The sequence below is a fragment of the Pinus tabuliformis genome, chromosome 5_2 (assembly GCF_031772625.1).
Source record: "Pinus tabuliformis cultivar Carrire ecotype Pingquan chromosome 5_2, CPIR1, whole genome shotgun sequence".
NCBI lineage: Eukaryota > Viridiplantae > Streptophyta > Pinopsida > Pinales > Pinaceae > Pinus > Pinus tabuliformis.
The window spans coordinates 723571007-723591619 of NC_142306.1; positions in this window are offsets into that span (position 1 = coordinate 723571007).

The window sequence follows — 20613 nt, forward strand, 5'->3', positions numbered from 1 at the left end:
AACGAGTTTAACGACAAAGATAACTCGGTCCTTTTCAATTTTAGAAAGTCTAAAAAGGAATGTAAAGGTAACTCCAAAATTCCTTTTTCGTCATCTAATCCCTTATGTCCGAAAAAGTATAAAACAATACAGAAGGGATGAATTTTCGATACTTTTAACGAGTCGAACAAAACAAGCGCTCGATCTTTTTGTGTAATAATCCCTCAGGTCCAAAAATATTAAAATCTAGAGGAGGGATAGCACTTCCTGTCCCTTTAACGAGCTGGAGAGGCCAATGGCTCGGCAATCTTTTCATATTTTATGAGTCAGTTGAAAGGAGCTTAAAGGAGACTCGTCTCTTGAGGAACGAGTGATAAAACGAGTAGCAGCTGATTCTAGGTAAGGTTTGGAATTTTCCAATCACGGCAATGTCACATGGATGGCTAGTGAAATCACTCTTCGCAGCTGTTCCTCAAAATGGGTAAACAATCAAATGGAGGTGAATGATCGGCCAATGAAAAAGTGGAGGTGACGGTGCAAACACGACCAAGGCTTTAACGGCTGAAGTACTACATTCACGACGGTTATTTACTGGGGAATAGTTCATTTTTTAATGAGCTTAAACGCGGGGAGAAACATTTGCTCATGTCTTATGTTTATTTTTTAACGAGCTTGAACTATGTGCTAAAACTGCTCAATGCGGGTTTATTTTTTAACGAGCTTGAACCTTGCGGTAACACTGCTCAATTAATCCGGTCGTGTGATAAGAATGTCTCATATAAAACAGCAACTTTTAGAGTTTTTCCCCACATCCTTTCTTTATGCAAGTTAGGAGACGACCAATCCTACGAGTTTAAAGGGTTAGAGGTCCTAAAAATTTAAAAAAATAAATAGTAACTCTTCGCTTGCACTCCAAAAGGTTTGCATGCCCTAGGTATAAAACAGAGTTTCAAGGTTACCCCTACTTCTTTCCGATAAAACACTTGTTTTAGCGAGAGAGGCCTACCTCTTATAGGTTACCCAAAGATTGTTCTATTCACAGCGCAAACAAAACACTTCTCTGGCGATGTCTACCGAGATAAACAAAGGTGAGCGGCGGTGCTCGCCACCTCACATAACTTTGACAAGAGAATCTTGTTCCAGTCCAACTCCCCCTTTCAATCACGGACAGGAGTACGGAGGTCATATTCTCTCGCAGAAACCTACCCTAAACCCGAAGTTTTCCTGCCGAAGCAGACCAGGATGCATGCCCCCTGGGTTTCAGTCATGGCCCCCCGAATCACTCACACTCATCGGGTGGACGGACTGGAGATTGAGACATTTCTTGTGTGAAAAGACCATTCAGGGATGGTATATGACTATTCGCTATGCGTGATCCAGGAAATGAAAGCTGGTCTACGAGCTTGACCATTCTTCCTTCGTACGGAAAACACATCACTCTAAAGAGTGATGAGACAATGGCTCTCATGCAATAAATATAGTCTCGTCAAAGGAGTAGATTGTAGTCCAGGGGTCCTTGAACTACCATTACATTCATGTGAATGGTTTTCCCTCTCAATGTTATGGGCACATTGGGAAGGATCCCTAATGGTCGACTGGTTCCTTTATCAAAACCTGTTAGATTTTTCATCTCAGGAAAAAGCGATGTCGAACCAAGAACTTTCCAAGTAGTCGAGGAAAGGATACTCACAGAAGCCCCCTCATCTATGATGGTACCAGCCATAACCATTCTGTATATTTGAACAATGATTCGGAATGGTACACTAGCTGGTAAACGGGGTCTGCCTAGTTGATTCCAGTCGAAGGAGACAACTAGGTTGCTTGGAGGTGGGACCGAATGGACGGCCGGGTATGACTCTGACAAACTTCCTTCCTGCGGTAAATGAACGGGTAAATTTCCCCCATGTTCGTTGGAGTTTGTGCTTATGAAAATAATTTGGACGGTGTCATCCTTGTTCTCTTCAGTGACTGTATCATCTAAAGATGGAACCTCTGAAGGCAAGACCGGGTCAACTGCCACCTCGACCTTTTGACTTTCGTCTAGTATGGGTTCATATGGTTTATCTTCAATGATAGATGCTTCGGCCGACCACCTGAGCGGGCCAGACGGATTTTCAACTAGTGACGGACTCGGCAAGAGTTTTTTATATCCAGGAGGAAGTCGTAACGGTGAAACCAGACGATCGTCCAAAACTCTTTTAGCTTCATCTAAGAAGGGACAACGGTGGACGGCATGATCGCCTTCGCACAATTTACAAGGAAATCTATATTTTCCTTTTTGTCCTGGGGCTTCACTTTCACTAGTTGACGGTGTGTTTTCAACATGATCATCAGAGGTTGACGACACCAAGTTGTGCAAACGAGGAGACCAGTCCCTTAAGACCCGAGGGATGCAAGGACAGTCTCTGTGATAGTGGTCTCCTCTGCAAATGACACATGGCGATTTAGGCCTGGTTGGTGCAGTGTGTGGATTTTCGTTAGACGACACTCATTTGCCCCCATTCGCTTTTGGCTCCTTCTTCTTCTTCTCTTTCTTCTTCTTTTCCTTCTTCTCTTTAGGTACTTGACTTTCAGCTTTACCAGCCTCATCAAGGGAAGAGGAAGGAGGAGAGGAATAATTAGAGGAAGTAGAAGGTTGGTGGGTAACTCTGGACTCATCTAATTGCTGATTTGATTGTCCAGGAATTGCGGTGTTCTGAACGACAGAGGTTGAGAAGAGCCATACAGGTAAACCAATTGTCAGTCCTGGAAGCGACAATGTGGCCATATGGGGTGCACCAACATCTCCCCAAGAGGAGAAGGGACTAGGATTTCCTCCAAGGGGAATCCCTTGGTTGGTGGATTCTGTTCTCTCAACCCAAGATCAATGTAGGAAAGGGTAATGAATATTCCGTTTAAAATAAATTTTAGACGCTTTGACACAACTTGTTTTTTCAATTTTTAAGAGTCAAGAAAAAACAAAAGATGACTCTAGTCTCCTTCGATTTTTAATGAGCCTGAAGTGACAAGTGCTTAGATGGACCTTTTTCGTTAAGGATTCTGAAAAGGAACGAAAGGGACTACTCTGGAAGTCTAGGTAGATGGAGTACCAAACCAATCGCAATATTGCAGAATACTTTTTACGGTACGACACTCAATCTTCCCGAATGTTGTGTTCAGTGCATTGCGATCGATAGGGCGGCAGACACGGCTTCCTATGGATAAAGGATTAAGCCTATTGGGGTCTCCCAAAATATACTCGACGGTACGTGGGAGCACAAGTCTGTACCGGCACTTATCGTCTCAAAGTGGAGGAATCACCCAACCATCAGTGAGAACAACAGTTACCAAGCTTTACGACGCCGGAATACGTCTCTAGCCTAGACCTCTAAATGTTGTGCGTTAAGTTCCAAAGCGTTGTTAGTTTCATTGAATTTACTTTAAGTTGATCTTGTTTATGAAGTTTTCCTTTCGGGTTCACCACGAGATGTAGATGTAATTCCTAAAATGCAATCTAAGATGATAAACAAACTTTTTATCTCTTTTATGCAATGAAAATCCTAGCTACTAGGAAAAAGAAAGACAGAATCTTTTCACAAAGAGCAAAGAGCACACTGTAAATGCACTTTCCTAAATCAAGCCAATCAGACTGTCTATATGCAAATGCACATGAATGTATTTGTTTTCGACTTTCTTAGTATATGGATGCTAAAAAGAAAGTTGATGCACAAATCTGAATTTCTTTTCAAGCGACAAATATAAACAAGTTTCTTTTCAAAATAAAAAATGGAGACGACTACAACACTTTACGATTTTGAACTAAACACTTGTTCTTGACACTAGAAAATTACAAATTCAGACCAAAAGCAATAGTAACAGAATAATCAACCATCAACAGCAATCAAACCCTTTCCTATGATCGAAATCGACACTTGCAACAGTTTCAAATCAAAGGACGACAGTACGACTATGCTACTTTTGCAAAGGAGAACTGTGAATGACTCAACAAACACACAAAAACATCTACAGTTCTTTTGTACAAAGGAGGCAGAATAACAGTAAGGAAAAGGTGTTTCGAACAGACATATACTGATCACAGGCGGCAAAATTCAGGAACAGAACTGGAAATAATGAATCACAGAAGCCACGGCTGCACAGAGCTAGTCTAATCAGCGCACCTGTAACACAAAGAATCTGAAATGCAGCGCAGGTTGTCCACTCGGGAAGTGCGCTGAAATTCAGAATCTCTGAATAGTACCTGCGTTGGGCCAGAAACGAGACTCTGTCAGGGTTCCGGGTCACAGTTTGCAGTTCAGTTCTTGGGTTTTGGCCGAGTAAAAATCAATCAGTAATGCAACAATCAGGGGTAGATCTAAGGAGGATCTAAGAGCTATCACAAGGGCAATCAGATAGTTTGTGAATCAGTTGTTTAAATCATAAACAGATCCAGTAGATGGATTGAAGTAGTAGTTGTCTACTTTGCATTTGTTATGGCAAATGCAGTTTGAATGCTACTTGTAAGTTTATGAAACAAACAACAAAGAATGATAAACAAACAAACTAATTATCTCCCTAGCGGAGTCACCATTTTGCTACAGGGAAAAGTGTCTATTTAGAACTGCTCTATCCAACTAAGGTGTGACAGTTGCCTTAGAAACAAACAGAGAAAAACTACTTTTGTATTTCCTTTATGAATTATAGATAGAGAGGAACAGAAAGACCAACCTCTGTCTTGCGCTAATCCTTCGATTCGATCCCTCTCTTCTTTGATAGTTCCCAGCTACCTACTCCCTTGCACGCCCAGCTTCACAAAGTACCTGTAAGATCACAGAAGCATAGCACTATACAAAGACATGGATCTATAATCATAAACAATCTAGGATCAGATGTAAATTGACCATATAAATGTAACAAGCATCAATGATACAAAAGCATGGAGGAAAACTCAAATAGCTTTTATTCATAAAACAAGAAAAGATCCAGGAGGAGTTACAACCAGCTGTTCTGACCCAGCATCAACCTCCCAGCAAAGAAGCCCCTCTTCACCTCAAACAAAGCTTAGATCACCCAACAATCTGATGTTTGTCTCTAGAAACCAACAACAATTCCTTACAATATGCAAAATTACAGCCTCCGGATCTCTGGGATGAGGGATTCATATATAGATATCTGTAAGGGGGATGAGTCAGCTTGTGATTTGATTAGTGTCTTCTCTCTGACAGTTCTGGCTTCCACTTGGAGACTGAGGATCTCTTACTCATCCTTGGTCGAATTCAGTGAGGCAAGTGTCACAGGAGAAGATTCTGGAAGCTTCCATTGCCTCTCCACCTCGCGGAATGACACTGCCATTTTTCATTTCTCGCCCATCGCACCCCACAGAAGGGACTTTTGAAATGTAACGTACCCTCACAGTGTATTTGGGTGAGATGCAACGCACCCTCACAGTGTATTTGGGTGAGATGCAACACACCTAGCCAGTGGAGCAGCTGCAATGATCTTGTTTTGACCAATTCTGAGTAGTTTCTCATGGAGAACCTCTGGGAGAAGCTGTAATCTGTTGACCTTGTTCCTTTAGGGGTTAGAACAACAATTTTAGGGACTTAGGATCCCTTGGTTTATGGACATTTCATGCTTGGGGTTGCAGGGCACAAAAATGTCTATAACACCTGCTAGTACTTGTTAGTGTTGCATCTTGGGAAAGCAGCACCATTAATTTTTTCCACATAGAGTTGCATACAAAGCAAAGAAACCTCTTGAGCTAGTGCATACAGACCTGTGTGGACCTATGATGACACAGATGATTGGTGGAAGTTGCTACTTCCTCACTTTCATTGATGACTTTAGCAGAAAGACATGGGTTTAATTCTTGAAGCAGAAGTTTGAAACCTTTGCAAAGTTCAAAGAATTCAAAGCCTTAGTAGAGAACTAAAGTGATCATCACATCAATGTATTAAGGTCAGATTGTGGTGGAGAATATGATTCGAAGGCATTCTATGATTATTGCAAATAACATGGAATCAAAAGACAATTTACAACTAGATACACACTGCAGCAGAATGGTGTAGCAGATAAAAATAAAGGAACCATTAGGAATATGGAAAGGATCACGTTGAAAGGAAGAAACTTGTCTAATGAGTATTGGGAAAAAGCAGTTGCATGTGTGATTTATGTGATAAATAGATCTCCTACAAAGAGCGTGATGAACAAAGTACCAGAAGAAGCATGGTCATGTATGTCTTGTAGTGTATCTCATCTCAAAGTGTTTAGATGTGTAGCTTATGCATAGGTGCCTAAAGATATAAGAGGTAATTTGGATGATAAAAGTGAAAAATGAATATTTACTGGTTATAGTGAGTAATCAAAAGCTTACGTATTGTATAACCCTGTCACCAAGAAGACCATAATTAGTAGAGATGGTGTGTTCAAAGAACAAGAGTCATGGAATGGGGCTATAGAAAAAAAAGTTGATGCACAATTACCATTGATGGAAGAAGAGGATGTAGCAGAAAGGAGTATCAAGAATCACCAATATGAGTCACGCCAACAAGGACTCCAAGATATTATGGAAAAATGGACCTTCAAGTAGATAAAAAAATTGGAATTATCCTAGAAATTAATCAGGTGATGAATCAAGCAATGGTAAGAGAAAAATTAGAAGCCTAAAAGATATTTATGATGATTTGGATTTTATTCAAACTTTGCATTATTGTCATTCCAACCTGCTTCGTTTTAAGAAGGAATCAGGGATGAAAATTTGGTGCAATCCATGGATGAAGAAATCAAAGCTACTGAAAAGAATGATACATGGGAGTTGGTTGATTGTCCAAAGGAAAAAATCCTCATTGGTGTGAAATGGGTGTACAAGACAAATTTGAATGAGAAAGGTGAAATTAACAAATTTAAAGTAAGACTTGTAGCAAAAGGATTCTTGTAGCAACTAGGAATAGACTATGGAGAAACGTTTTCTCCAGTAGCCATATTGGATACTGCGAGAGAAGTCTTAGTGACAACAGCTCAGAACAAGTGGAAGGTATATCAAATGGATGTGAAATCAACCTTCTTGAATGGAATTCTAAAAGAAGAAATTTATGTGCAGCAGCCTCCAGGTTATGAATTTGGAGGTAAAGAAGATAAGGTTTACAGGTTAAAGAAAGCGCCCTACGGACTCAAGCAAGCACCAAGAGCCAGGTATAGCAGAATTGATAGCTACATGATAAGGAATGGAATCTGCAAAAGTAAAATTGATCCTATCTTGTACAGAAAGGTAAATGAGCATGGACAAATTTTGATGGTTTCCTTATATGTTGACATGATTTATACAAGTGATATTGAATCGGATGAATTTAAAGTAGTCTTGAAGAAGGAATTTGAGATGAAGGATCTTGGTATTATGAAATATTTTCTTGGCATAGAAATTGGGAAATACGAGAAGGAAATTTTATTTGTCAAAATAAATATGCCAAAGATTTGCTGAAAAGATTCAAGATGGAAAATTGCAAAACTACCCCTACACCAGTTGCAATAGGTACCAAGTTAAGTAAGGATGATGAAGGATCAAATGTCAATCCAACTCTATTCAAAAGATTGGTTGGCAACCTCATGTATCTCATAGCTACAAGACCAGATATTATGCAAGGAATGAGTTTAATTTCTAGATTTATGGAGACTCCAAAAGACTCACATTGGAGAGCGGGAAAAAGAATTCTAAGATACATAGCAGGAACTAGAGATTGTGAGATAATGTATGCAAGTAGGGAGAAGAAGGATTTCATTGGGTATACATGTAGTAATTTTGCAGGGAGTTTGGATGATAGGAAGAGAAATTATGGTTATATGTTCCATCTTGGTTTAGGTGTGATTTCATGGGCATATAAGAAGCAACCTATTGTGACACTTTCGTCAATAGAAGCTGAATATGTAGCAACAACATCAACAACATCTCAAGCAATGTGGTTAAGAATAATATTGGATGGATTAACAAAAATATATTGTGACAACACCTTATCCATTGCACTATCCAAGAATAGTGTGTTTCACCAAAAGAGCAAGCATATTGATACTAGATATCATATTATTAGAGAACTTGTGAGCAATGGAGAAGTCCACTGGAAGCCTTGTAAATCAACTGATCAATTGGTTGATATATTCACTAAGCCATTAGCAAAATATGTAATTGAGTTTCATAGAGGAAACTTGGGTGTTGTAAGCCTAGCTGAGACATAGACCAACATGCATGTTTGAGTTGTCATGAGTCATGTCTTAGTTTAGCAGTCGTAATTAAGGGGAAGTGTTAAAATAACTAATTACTCTCTCATGTAGAGTTGGATAAATTTTAGAGAGTCAAGTGAGTCAAGTTGAGTCAAGTCGAGTTAAGTCATATTTTAGGTAAAGTTGAATTTAGTGTGTGGTTGCATGTTAAGTTATTTTAGGCAAGTCGCTAGTCAAAAAACGTTTAAATACCCCTCGCTGGGTTCATTGTAATAATCAAGTTTGTGTGATCAATAGAAGGTCCACAACTCATGTTATTGTGTGTGACTTATTTGTGTTATTTTGTTCCTTAACTCCTCTGCCTTTCCAACAAAGGTCGCAATGAGTGAGAACTAGGAGTTGATAATGGTAAAAGGTGAGAAAATTGGATAGTTGGAAGATGAAGTCGGGGTGCTCATAAGCATGCTCGAGGACCTCCAAATTCAGTTCGCCAAGCAAAATTCTCTACTTGTAGAGTAAATCACGGGCCTAGGCCTTAACCACCTTGTCATTTCTGAGGACTAGTCTGTGTTGTTATGTCTGGTTTTATATGTATCTTTCTCTTATTGCGGTTCTGTCGAGTATATACTAGCAGAATAATAAGACTCCACACTTGTTTTGAAATTTTGTTGGATAATTGGACTTGGTTAGATAGTCAACATATGCAACTTATAAAACCCAATAATATAATGAAATTTTAAATCTCTCGAATTTTAGTTGCGATCAAGCACAAATTTAATATAACCAATAACGTTTTGTGTCTATATATTATTATTATTAATTTTTTTTAAATTTATATAAAAAAACAATACTACAATGCAACACTTTTTTATATAAAAAAATATATATATACTTGAAAATATACTCTTCACTTTACTTTGGAATAGATCCTTTACATGTATGAATGGCATCATTTAGAATTAAAATCAATCTTAGCCTTAATTAGAAAATATTCAATATCCAAATCGTTAAAAAAATTCCTTTTAACATAACTACAATTATTAAACCTCACTAAATATTAAATCACCTCACTAGATATTAAATTACTTGGGGCACTTAAAAAATTGACTTCTCGAATGTTTCTGTTAATATATTTCTTTGGCGTACTTCTTACAACAATTTTTTTCTAGAGCCTTAACGACGGGTTGTTCATAGGCGGTTTTTTTAATCCCCTGATAACCTAAATTTTTCTTCTCTCCAAATCCGTCATTCTACCCATGTTAGAGAAACCATCATTCTTCTTTTCACTTTGCATTTTGCACCCAATCCGTCATTCTACCCATGTTAGAGAAACCATTATTCTTGTTTTCACTTTGCATTTTGCACCCAATTATAACATTAGATTTTGTGTTTGGCAGGTTATTTACTATTTAAAACATGTAGATGATTTTAAGAGTAGTGAATATTTTTGGTCTTACTATGATTTCCCATTTTTAGTTTAATTTTGTACTGCGAGTGCCAATGAATATATTATTTTTCTTATTATAACTATTTTTTGAGTTAGTTGAAAGTTTCTATTCTTATTGTATAATGTTTTTAGTTATCTTACAATTATATGAGAAGTTATCATGTGTTAAAAAAATGAGAAGTTATCATGTGTTAAAAAAATAAAGTGGATAGGTTATTTTATTATTTTTTTAAATACAAATTAGATTATTTTATTCTCAGATTTTATATGATTTTCAATATTTTTATATATTTTGACTAAACAAAAACATATTTTATAAGTTGTAAACAAATTAAAAAAAATTCTATTTTATAAAATAAATAAACATCAAATTTCAATATTATTATTATTTTACAAAATATTAATATTAATAATAATTCTCTCCCTTAATTAAGTGGAATGTAATGTATTTTTTCTTTATTAATCTTACTTTTATATTTATATAAATGGTACATTGTTTCTTTATCACCTTTTTGTAATTTTTCTTAAACCTTTTACATCTATTGTCTGAAATTTGACCTTATCATATTATAGTTAGTCCTTAAGTATAGAATAAAAATAAAAATAAAAATATTAATGTAATGTAAGCATTTTAACTCCAAAATAAAATAAAAATAACCCTTTGTTAAAATAAAAAATTCTAAGTTGTCATTTTTTTTATTAGTTTTTGTTGATTAGTTAAGGTAAACTTGACTTGGTCAAGTTCTTAGTGGTTTTTGAGCTCTAGGTTTATGAGAACCCATGGTATTACCCATGGTATTCATGTGGAATATATCATATTTAAAGGAGGGAATTAAACCATCCTAGATCCATTTTAACTCCAGATCTACAAAACACCAAGAGGGATCAAATCTCCTGAGATGCTAGTACTTGTGAGTGTTGCATCTTGGAAAAGCAGCACCATTAATTTTTTCCACAGAGAGTTGCATACAAAGCAAAGCAACCTCTTGAGCTAGTGCATATAGACCTGTGTGGACCTATGATGACACAGATGATTGGTGGAAGTTGCTACTTCCTCACTTTCATTGATGACTTTAGCAGAAAGACATGGGTTTAATTCTTGAAGCAGAAGTCTGAAACCTTTGCAAAGTTCAAAGAATTCAAAGCCTTATGTCACGATCTCATCGAAAATATATATATATGATAATATAATTTTTTTTTTTATATGGGTTATTTACTTCAATCCGACCCTCTATTCCACCAAGGGCTTATGCATTCACGGCATCATTACAGGATTATGCACCCTTACACTATAACCAAGCCTTAATAATATCCATATACGCTTTATCCAACCTTATTAATACACATATCACTCTATACACACATATTACTCACTGACACTGTTCTATAAGGTTTGTCATAATACTTTGGATGTTACTGTTGAGTTCTGGGTTGACACATCACCGGTTATACACTTAACTAGCTCCGGCCAGGTGGGGACGGAGACTTAACCCATCTCACCAACCTTTTCGCCAGGTGGCATAACCCATGTGAAGCCATGTGATCCTCGGTTGACCCGCTGAGGGTTTTCGCGCTAGGCTCCCGCTTGAATGGACGATGGGGATCCGATCTCGGCATCGAAGGGCTCAGGTTTATTCGAGGGTTTGATGTGTCATACATATACCTCCGAGTCTTTGGGTTTTGGTTCATTTGTGCACAACTGGGAGGCCGAATACCTTCTCAGGCCAGCGATCCTCCTCTGCAACACTCATCCGGTTCTATCATGCTGTCTCAGGTAATACACAGCGATTGCCCATGATTATTGTTTACCCTTCAGCTCTTGTATACAGAAATACGATACTTCCGTTTCACAGGACTTATGGGTTTGTTTGAATGATCATGAGCTCATGACTGTGCATTTTTTATTGTACAGGTGTTCATATGGTCGGCCTTCTACTGCTTACAGATACGCATGCCGTTCCAAGCATGCACAGGTATGCCTGTTACCAATGGTTAATGACTCTCTGTTTTCGTTAAGGGTTTACACGGCAGTTTGGATATGTATCGGCCTTTGGTCAGAGAGGTGTCTTACGACGCTCTCGGTTTTATGCCACAGGTTTTGCAGTTGGCCACAACATGCCGAGACCCGTATTCATTTAGTTTTGTTAGGGCTTGGGTAGTTGTGGCTTCTGGCATACATGCCGACTGATAGAAGTATAACTGGTTAGGGTTTATGGCCTCGTGCCTGTACTGTTAAAGCTGAAAACTGTATATTGTTAAGTTATTTTCCATGCTTTTAATGTCGAGTAAGGCTACTCCACTCGTCACTCTGTTTATAAAGATTTGTACAGTGCCTGTCGGTTCTCAGGTTTTTAATACATGACGCTTTACTGTGCCATTAGGCTCAACCATCTGGTTTTAATGTTATTGAATATTCTTCACTTCCCAATGAAACGCTGTTTACTTTCCATGCTTGCCGTTTGTGACGATGGCAGTCCTTCCTCATATGCCATCAGACATATGCTTTTGGTTCGGTTAATATCTAATTTGTTGTTATCTTCCTGACGTAATATGAGTTGCTCTGCCATAGGTTTGCTACACAGACAATACATGTTTGCGTTACTTGGTTTATTTACTGTTTCCTGTTGGAATCGTTACAGCGTATGCATTCGCTCAACAGAGGGTTTATATGTACCCATACGCACTGATTCTTTATCTTCATGCACTGATTCTTTATCTTTATGTTTGATTTGTTATTTACATATATACATACATATGCTGCACCCCTCGGGTACGCAACCCTTTACTTGTGACAGTGTCGTTTTCTATATGGAATCCATAGTTAATATTCAGATATTGTTGTAAGGTTTCTCTGGTGCATCTAACTGGCGTAGCCATGAGCACAGTTAATGGTTTTGTGCATGGTTTAGTTATCTTATGGGTTCAAACCCTCGATACAGGATTTAGCCAGTTTCTGTTTTTGTTTCAATATTTACAGCAGGTTTAGCCAGTTCCTTATTTATTAATGTTTACGGCACTGATGTTTGAACATACAGTTATTCTATCAATTTCTAATGCACCTTTTCGGTTCTGGCTAAGTGCCGAGTCATACTATTTTCTTATTCTGTACATAATCATCTAGAATGATCACGATGGTTCTACAGACCCACTCAGGGTTTCGTTCAGTTATATGTATGCAGATACTTTAATAGTTTACAGCAATTAATTGACTCATTACTGTACTAAATAGTTGATTACCGGATAGTTATTTGAGCTGCACACACCTTCTCTGTTTACAGACAACTACTGTTATCTTTCCTTGCATCTAACTATCTAAAAGAGACTCAGAGTCACAGTAATCTATTTATGAATTTCAGTATTCTGTTATTGTTGTCTATTTTTATCAGAGCTCGTACCTGGTCAATTCGTTACAGGAGTTCTGACTTCATAAATGCACCTGCAATCATATATGCTCTTATCCTCCCAACCTTGAGATCCACATCACGTTGGATTCTCCCCCCGAGCCGTCTTGCAGGCCTGTAGCCCTCAACAAGACTCATGCACCTCTGTTCTTGGGTTATCTGGTCTTTACCAGACTTAACCCTGTCTTTTCTTTCTCTCCTCTCCCTTGGAATCTTCCTCCCCTCTCTGTCCCAACAGACCAGGGGTTTTCCTTCCCAGGACTTTTCCTGAGTGAGAGGTAGTTCCTTTCAGTTGCATAACTGATTCTATTCTTTTAATAGAAAATCCTCCACCAAGAGGTTGCCAACATTTCAAGATATATATATATATAATCCAATATATTAACTTTCATAATTAAATAATGTCATTCAGTAAACAATAAGTAACCACTCATAATAATTTCTTACCACAGTAATTATTCCATATTTACAAGTTACCCGGGGTCATCACATCTCCCCCCCCTGGGATTGGACATCGTCCCGATGTCTATTCCCATTAAATAAATCTGGGTAAACTTTTCTAATGAGTTCCTCGTCTTCCCATGTAGCCTCCTCAGGCCCATAGTGCTGCCACAGCACTTTAACTTGGGTAATAACCCGTTTCCGCAGCCGCACTTCTCTCCGGTCGAGAATGCTCTGTGGTTCGACCAGAACCTCGCCTTCCGGTTCGACCTGCAGACAACCAATACCTTCAGTCAGTTTCTGTTGAGTATATCTGCATAATCAAAACAACCGGATTAATTCTTACCCGCACATCTTGCCACCTGATAACATGTTTAGGGTCATATACATATTTCTTTAGAACAGAAACGTGGAACACATTGTGAATCTTAATATGACTTGGCAAGGCGAGTTGGTAAGCCACCGGCCCCACTCTAGCCAAGATCTGAAAAGGTCCAAAGTACCGAGGAGCCAGCTTGGGGCATCCGCTCCACTGCAATGTGCTTCTTCTGGCTTGAATCCTCACAAACACATGGTCACCAACCTGATATTCTGTGAATCTTCTTTTCCTATCAGCAAAACTTTTCTGTCTGTCTTGTGCAGCCTTTAAATTGGCACGCACCCTTTTCACCATGTCTTCCATTTCTTTAAGCATTTCCGGACCCAAACTCAGCTTGTCCTCAGGTCCACCCCAACTTGAGGGTGTGCGGCACCTTCGCCCATACAGGACCTCAAAAGGACTTAGTTGTGTTGACGTGTGATATCCGTTATTATATGCAAATTCGACCAGATGTAAATACTCCTCCCATTGGTTTGGTTTCAGCATCACATACGCCCGCAACATATCTTCCAACACCTGATTTACTCGCTCAGTTTGACCATCGGTCTGCGGGTGATAGGCCGTGCTAAAGTTCAGCTGAGTACCCAACTCAGCGAACAATGTCCTCCAAAAAGTGGATGTGAACTTTACATCACGATCTGATATAATTACCTTCGGCAATCCATGCAATCGGAATACATTTTGCATAAAGAGGTGAGCAATTTGCACCGCCTTATAAGTGGACTGCACAGGTATAAAGTGTGCCGCTTTACTCAACTTATCAACCACTACCATGATAGAATCATTGCTCTTCTTTGTTCGTGGCAACCCAGTTATGAAATCCATGGAAATGGTTTCCCATTTCCACTCCGGAATAGGCAAAGGCTGTAACAGCCCTGCTGGATGCTGATGTTCTGCCTTAATCTGCTGGCATTCCAAACACCGCGCCAAATACTCAACTACCTGTTTCTTCATTCCTGGCCAATAATATTCCTTCTTAAGTGCAGTGACCATCTTTTGGTACCCTGGGTGGCCAGTGTAGTGGCTGATATGAAACTCGTCCAAAATCAGTCTCTTAAGGTCATTTGAATCAGGTACATACAATTTCTTATTAAAACACAGCATTCCAGCACCATCTAGTGTGTATCCTTGCTGTAATCTTTCATTAACGGATTGTTGTACCTGCTGTTTTAAGTGTTGATATTCAGCATCGCGACTTGCTGCTGTTTTTATTTGCTCAACCAGCGAGTTCCGCCACTTGCTGACTGAAAGTTCACATAAACATTGAACCTTTCGACTTAATGCGTCAGCCACTCGGTTTTCTTTGCCTTTTAAATGCTTTATCTCGAAATCAAACCCACTTAGGAAATCTGCCCAACGACCTTGTCTCGCATTCAGGGTAGGTTGGCTGAAGTAATTTGTCAAACTGTGGTGATCTGTTAACAACAGAAATTTCCTCCCTAGGAGGTAATGTCGCCACATTTTCAGCGCATGAATAACAGCTGTTAACTCTAGATCGTAAGCAGAGTATCTCTGCTCATGCTCTTTTAGTTTTCTTGATTCATACGCAATTACTTTTCCTTCCTGCATTAATACTCCTCCCACACCCTCCTTACTTGCATCGGTACACACCACGTAATCCTTATTAGGATCAGCTATACTCAAGATGGGTGCAGTGGTGAGTAAATGCTTCAATCGATCAAAGCTCTGCTGACATTCCGGTGTCCACTTAAATACCTTCCCTTTTTTCTGTAATGAGGTGATAGGGTAGGCTATCCTTGAGAAACCTTCCACAAATCTCCTGTAATAACCAGCTAATCCCATAAAGGATCTGATATCAGCTACATCCTTGGGTATGGGCCATTCCATAATAGTTCTTATCTTCTCAGGATCTACCGCAATTCCTTCTTTAGTAATCACATGGCCCAAATATTGGATTTCCTCCTTGAAGAAATCACATTTACTAAACTTAGCGTATAGCTGATGTTCTCGAAGAGTTTGTAACACCATCCTAAGATGCTCTTCGTGTTCCTCTTGGGAACGAGAATATATCAGAATGTCATCGATAAATATCAGCACAAACTTGTCCAAAAACCTGTGAAACACGCTGTTCATCAAACACATAAAGGTGGCAGGTGCATTGGTCAAACCAAAAGGCAACACTACAAATTCGTAGTGTCCGTAGCGTGTTCTGAAGGCGGTTTTGGCAATGTCCTCTTCTTTAATCCTGATCTGATGATAACCGAATCGCAAATCGATCTTGGAAAATACTTTTGCCCCCTTCACTTGATCAAAGAGTTCATCTATCTGAGGCAAGGGGTATTTGTTTTTGATCGTAAGCTTATTTAGCTGACGATAATCTATGCACATACGGAGCGTTCCATCTTTCTTTTTAACAAATAATACTGGAGCTCCCCATGGTGATACGCTGGGACGGATATAATTCTTATCCAACAGCTCTTGCAGCTGCATTTTTAATTCTGTCAACTCTGGAACGCTCATTCGGTATGGTGCCCGTGACACCGGTGCTGCTCCTGGTGTTAGCTCTATAGTAAAATCTATGTCCCTTTTAGGGGGCAATCCTGGTACCTCTTCAGGAAAAACATCCGCAAACTCTTGTACTACCGGGATATTGTCTAGTGCAGAGATTTTATCTTTCTGGTTTGCATAACCAACTTGAATGGCGTAAATTTGACATTTCTTTCTGAGACATTTAGCTAACTGGGAAGCGGTGATAGGTCGAATCTGTACAGGGTGTTTAATCCCCTGCAATTCTTGCTGCTGCCCCAAGTCATCCTGGTAATAAATGGTTTTGGTCTTGCAGTTTAACAACGACCAATGTTTTTCCAGCCAATCCATACCAATCAGGATGTCATAGGAACCCAATGGAAGTACATTCAGGTCTGCTGTTATTGGCTGTCCAGCTATGCTGAAGGAGCAGTTATTAATTTTAGCTAGAACCCGTCTCTTGGCTCCCGTAGCTAGCTGTACCAGCCATGGATTCTTGAACCTTTCCGATGGTAGCTTACACTGTTCTACTATTTTTGGGCTAACATAACTTAAAGTAGCTCCTGGATCAATAAGAACAGCTATAGAAAGGTTTGAAATCTTACCTTCAAACTCCACCATGGTCGGCTGATATTCCGCTTGCCGATCCTCCAAGGCTGCGTTAATTCTTGGTACGCTGCGTGCCACATCCCCAACGGTCGATGCTTCGTGGATCTGAGATATCTGGTCCACCCCTTTACGCTGCGGGCAGTTCTTAACATAATGCAGTCCTCCACATCCCCAACATTGGACTGGAGGTCGGGTCATCCCTTCAATTTCCGATCTGGCAGGTGGTTCACTGACCCTACTTTCACTTGGCTTAGCCTGGAAGGTATTCTTAGTTATATTTCTGTTAATCTGCCCCTTACCAGCACCCTTGCTGCCATTACCACGACTCCCTTTATTATTAACAGCAACTCTGTTACCCTTTCTTTCATTCCATCTTTTGCTTGAAATGTCTCCTTTCTGCTTGTTCTGCTGGTAACAGATTCTTGCCTTACGAATCGCCTCATCCATTGTTCTGGGATTGTCGAACTCAATTCGTTCCCTTATATAGGCTGGTAAACTGCTCACAAATCTCTGTACCTTAGCCTTCTCCTCCTTGATGTATGGCACATAGCAAAGCAGGGAAGTGAAGTGGTTTATGAACTCGTCCATAGACTTCTGTCCCAGGCGTAAATCATGGAATTCCCGTGCCTTCTCATCATAGAAACGCTTGGTTAGATATCTCTCCTTGAAGTATTTCTGAAACTTTTCCCAGGTTATGTTCTGCTCACTTACTCCTTTTACAATTTTAATTTCTTCCCACCACAGGGTTGCTTTGCCTTGCAGCTGGAAGATGGCCAGCCACGCCTTTAGATTCTGATCATACTCATACAGCTGGAAATACTTGTTAATGTTAATTAACCAAGCCTCTGCCGCTTCTTCCTGCTCTCCATCGAAATGTGGAGGTTTAATTTTTCGGAATTCCCCCTGTAATTCCATTTTCTGTCGTTTTGATGTTTGTTGTTCCAGCACGTTGTCAGAATGATCCTCCTTTTCCTCTGAAATTTCAGGTGCAGTTGGGTAATTTCGTTCCTCTGTTGCCCTTTGCTGCTCTGCACTGGGATTGGCTAATGGTGGATTTTGTCTGTCCGACAGACTCTTCAATATTCTTTCCTGCTCCACTGTCAATCGCGCGTTGTCTTCTCGCAGACGCGCCATCTCATTTTTCAGTTCTTGAACAGTTTGCAGTATCGCCAGATTGGTACTGCGTGTCTCTGCACCAAGCTGTACCCACAGCTCTGGATTTTCCCGAGGAATGCTGTCAGCTCCCTGCATTTCCTCCATCTTGATTGTTGACTGTTAGCGGATTGTTGTTTCTGTATTTATCTCCTAATTGATAAACAAGAAAATCAATTAGCTGAATTATTTCTTCCTCATATATGTACTATATAATAATTCTCCATGCAGCTGGATCTTACTGCTCCAGAGGCCACAGTTTTGAAACCTCTGGCTCTGATACCACATTGTCACGATCTCATCGAAAATATATATATATGATAATATGATTTTTTTTTTTATATGGGTTATTTACTTCAATCCGACCCTCTATTCCACCAAGGGCTTATGCATTCACGGCATCATTACAGGATTATGCACCCTTACACTATAACCAAGCCTTAATAATATCCATATACGCTTTATCCAACCTTATTAATACACATATCACTCTATACACACATATTACTCACTGACACTGTTCTATAAGGTTTGTCATAATACTTTGGATGTTACTGTTGAGTTCTGGGTTGACACATCACCGGTTATACACTTAACTAGCTCCGGCCAGGTGGGGACGGAGACTTAACCCTTCTCACCAACCTTTTCGCCAGGTGGCATAACCCATGTGAAGCCATGTGATCCTCGGTTGACCCGCCGAGGGTTTTCGCGCCAGGCTCCTGCTTGAATGGACGATGGGGATCCGATCTCGGCATCGAAGGGCTCAGGTTTATTCGAGGGTTTGATGTGTCATACATATACCTCCGAGTCTTTGGGTTTTGGTTCATTTGTGCACAACTGGGAGGCCGAATACCTTCTCAGGCCGGCGATCCTCCTCTGCAACACTCATCCGGTTCTATCATGCTGTCTCAGGTAATACACAGCGATTGCCCATGATTATTGTTTACCCTTCAGCTCTTGTATACAGAAATACGATACTTCCATTTCACAGGACTTATGGGTTTGTTTGAATGATCATGAGCTCATGACTGTGCATTTGTTATTGTACAGGTGTTCATATGGTCGGCCTTCTACTGCTTACAGATACGCATGCCGTTCCAAGCATGCACAGGTATGCCTGTTACCAATGGTTAATGACTCTCTGTTTTCGTTAAGGGTTTACACGGCAGTTTGGATATGTATCGGCCTTTGGTCAGAGAGGTGTCTTACGACGCTCTCGGTTTTATGCCACAGGTTTTGCAGTCGGCCACAACATGCCGAGACCCGTATTCATTTAGTTTTGTTAGGGCTTGGGTAGTTGTGGCTTCTGGCATACATGCCGACTGATAGAAGTATAACTGGTTAGGGTTTATGGCCTCGTGCCTGTACTGTTAAAGCTGAAAACTGTATATTTTTAAGTTATTTTCCATGCTTTTAATGTCGAGTAAGGCTACTCCACTCGTCACTCTGTTTATAAAGATTTGTACAGTGCCTGTCGGTTCTCAGGTTTTTAATACATGACACTTTACTGTGCCATTAGGCTCAACCATCTGGTTTTAATGTTATTGAATATTCTTCACTTCCCAATGAAACGTTGTTTACTTTCCATGCTTGTCGTTTGTGACGATGGCGGTCCTTCCTCATATGCCATCAGACATATGCTTTTGGTTCGGTTAATATCTAATTTGTTGTTATCTTCCTGACGTAATATGAGTTGCTCTGCCATAGGTTTGCTACACAGACAATACATGTTTGCGTTACTTGGTTTATTTACCGTTTCCTGTTGGAATCGTTACAGCGTTTTTATACAGCGTATGCATTCGCTCAACAGAGGGTTTATATGTACCCATACGCACTGATTCTTTATCTTCATGCACTGATTCTTTATCTTTATGTTTGATTTGTTATTTACATATATACATACATATGCTGCACCCCTCGGGTACGCAACCCTTTACTTGTGACAGTGTCGTTTTCTATATGGAATCCATAGTTAATATTCAGATATTGTTGTAAGGTTTCTCTGGTGCATCTAACTGGCGTAGCCATGAGCACAGTTAATGGTTTTGTGCATGGTTTAGTTATCTTATGGGTTCAAACCCTCGATACAGGGTTTAGCCAGTTCCTTATTTATTAATGTTTACGGCACTGATGTTTGAACATACAGCTATTCTATCAGTTTCTAATGCACCTTTTCGGTTCTGGCTAAGTGCCGAGTCATACTATTTACTTATTCTGTACATAATCATCTAGAATGATCACGATGGTTCTACAGACCCACTCAGGGTTTCGTTCTGTTATATGTATGCAGATACTTTAATAGTTTACAGCAATTAATTGACTCATTACTGTACTAAATAGCTGATTACCGGATAGTTATTTGAGCTGCACACACCTTCTCTGTTTACAGACAACTACTGTTATCTTTCCTTGCATCTAACTAGCTAAAAGAGACTCAGAGTCACAGTAATCTATTTATGAATTTCAGTATTCTGTTACTGTTGTCTATTTTTATCAGAGCTCGTACCTGGTCAATTCGTTACAGGAGTTCT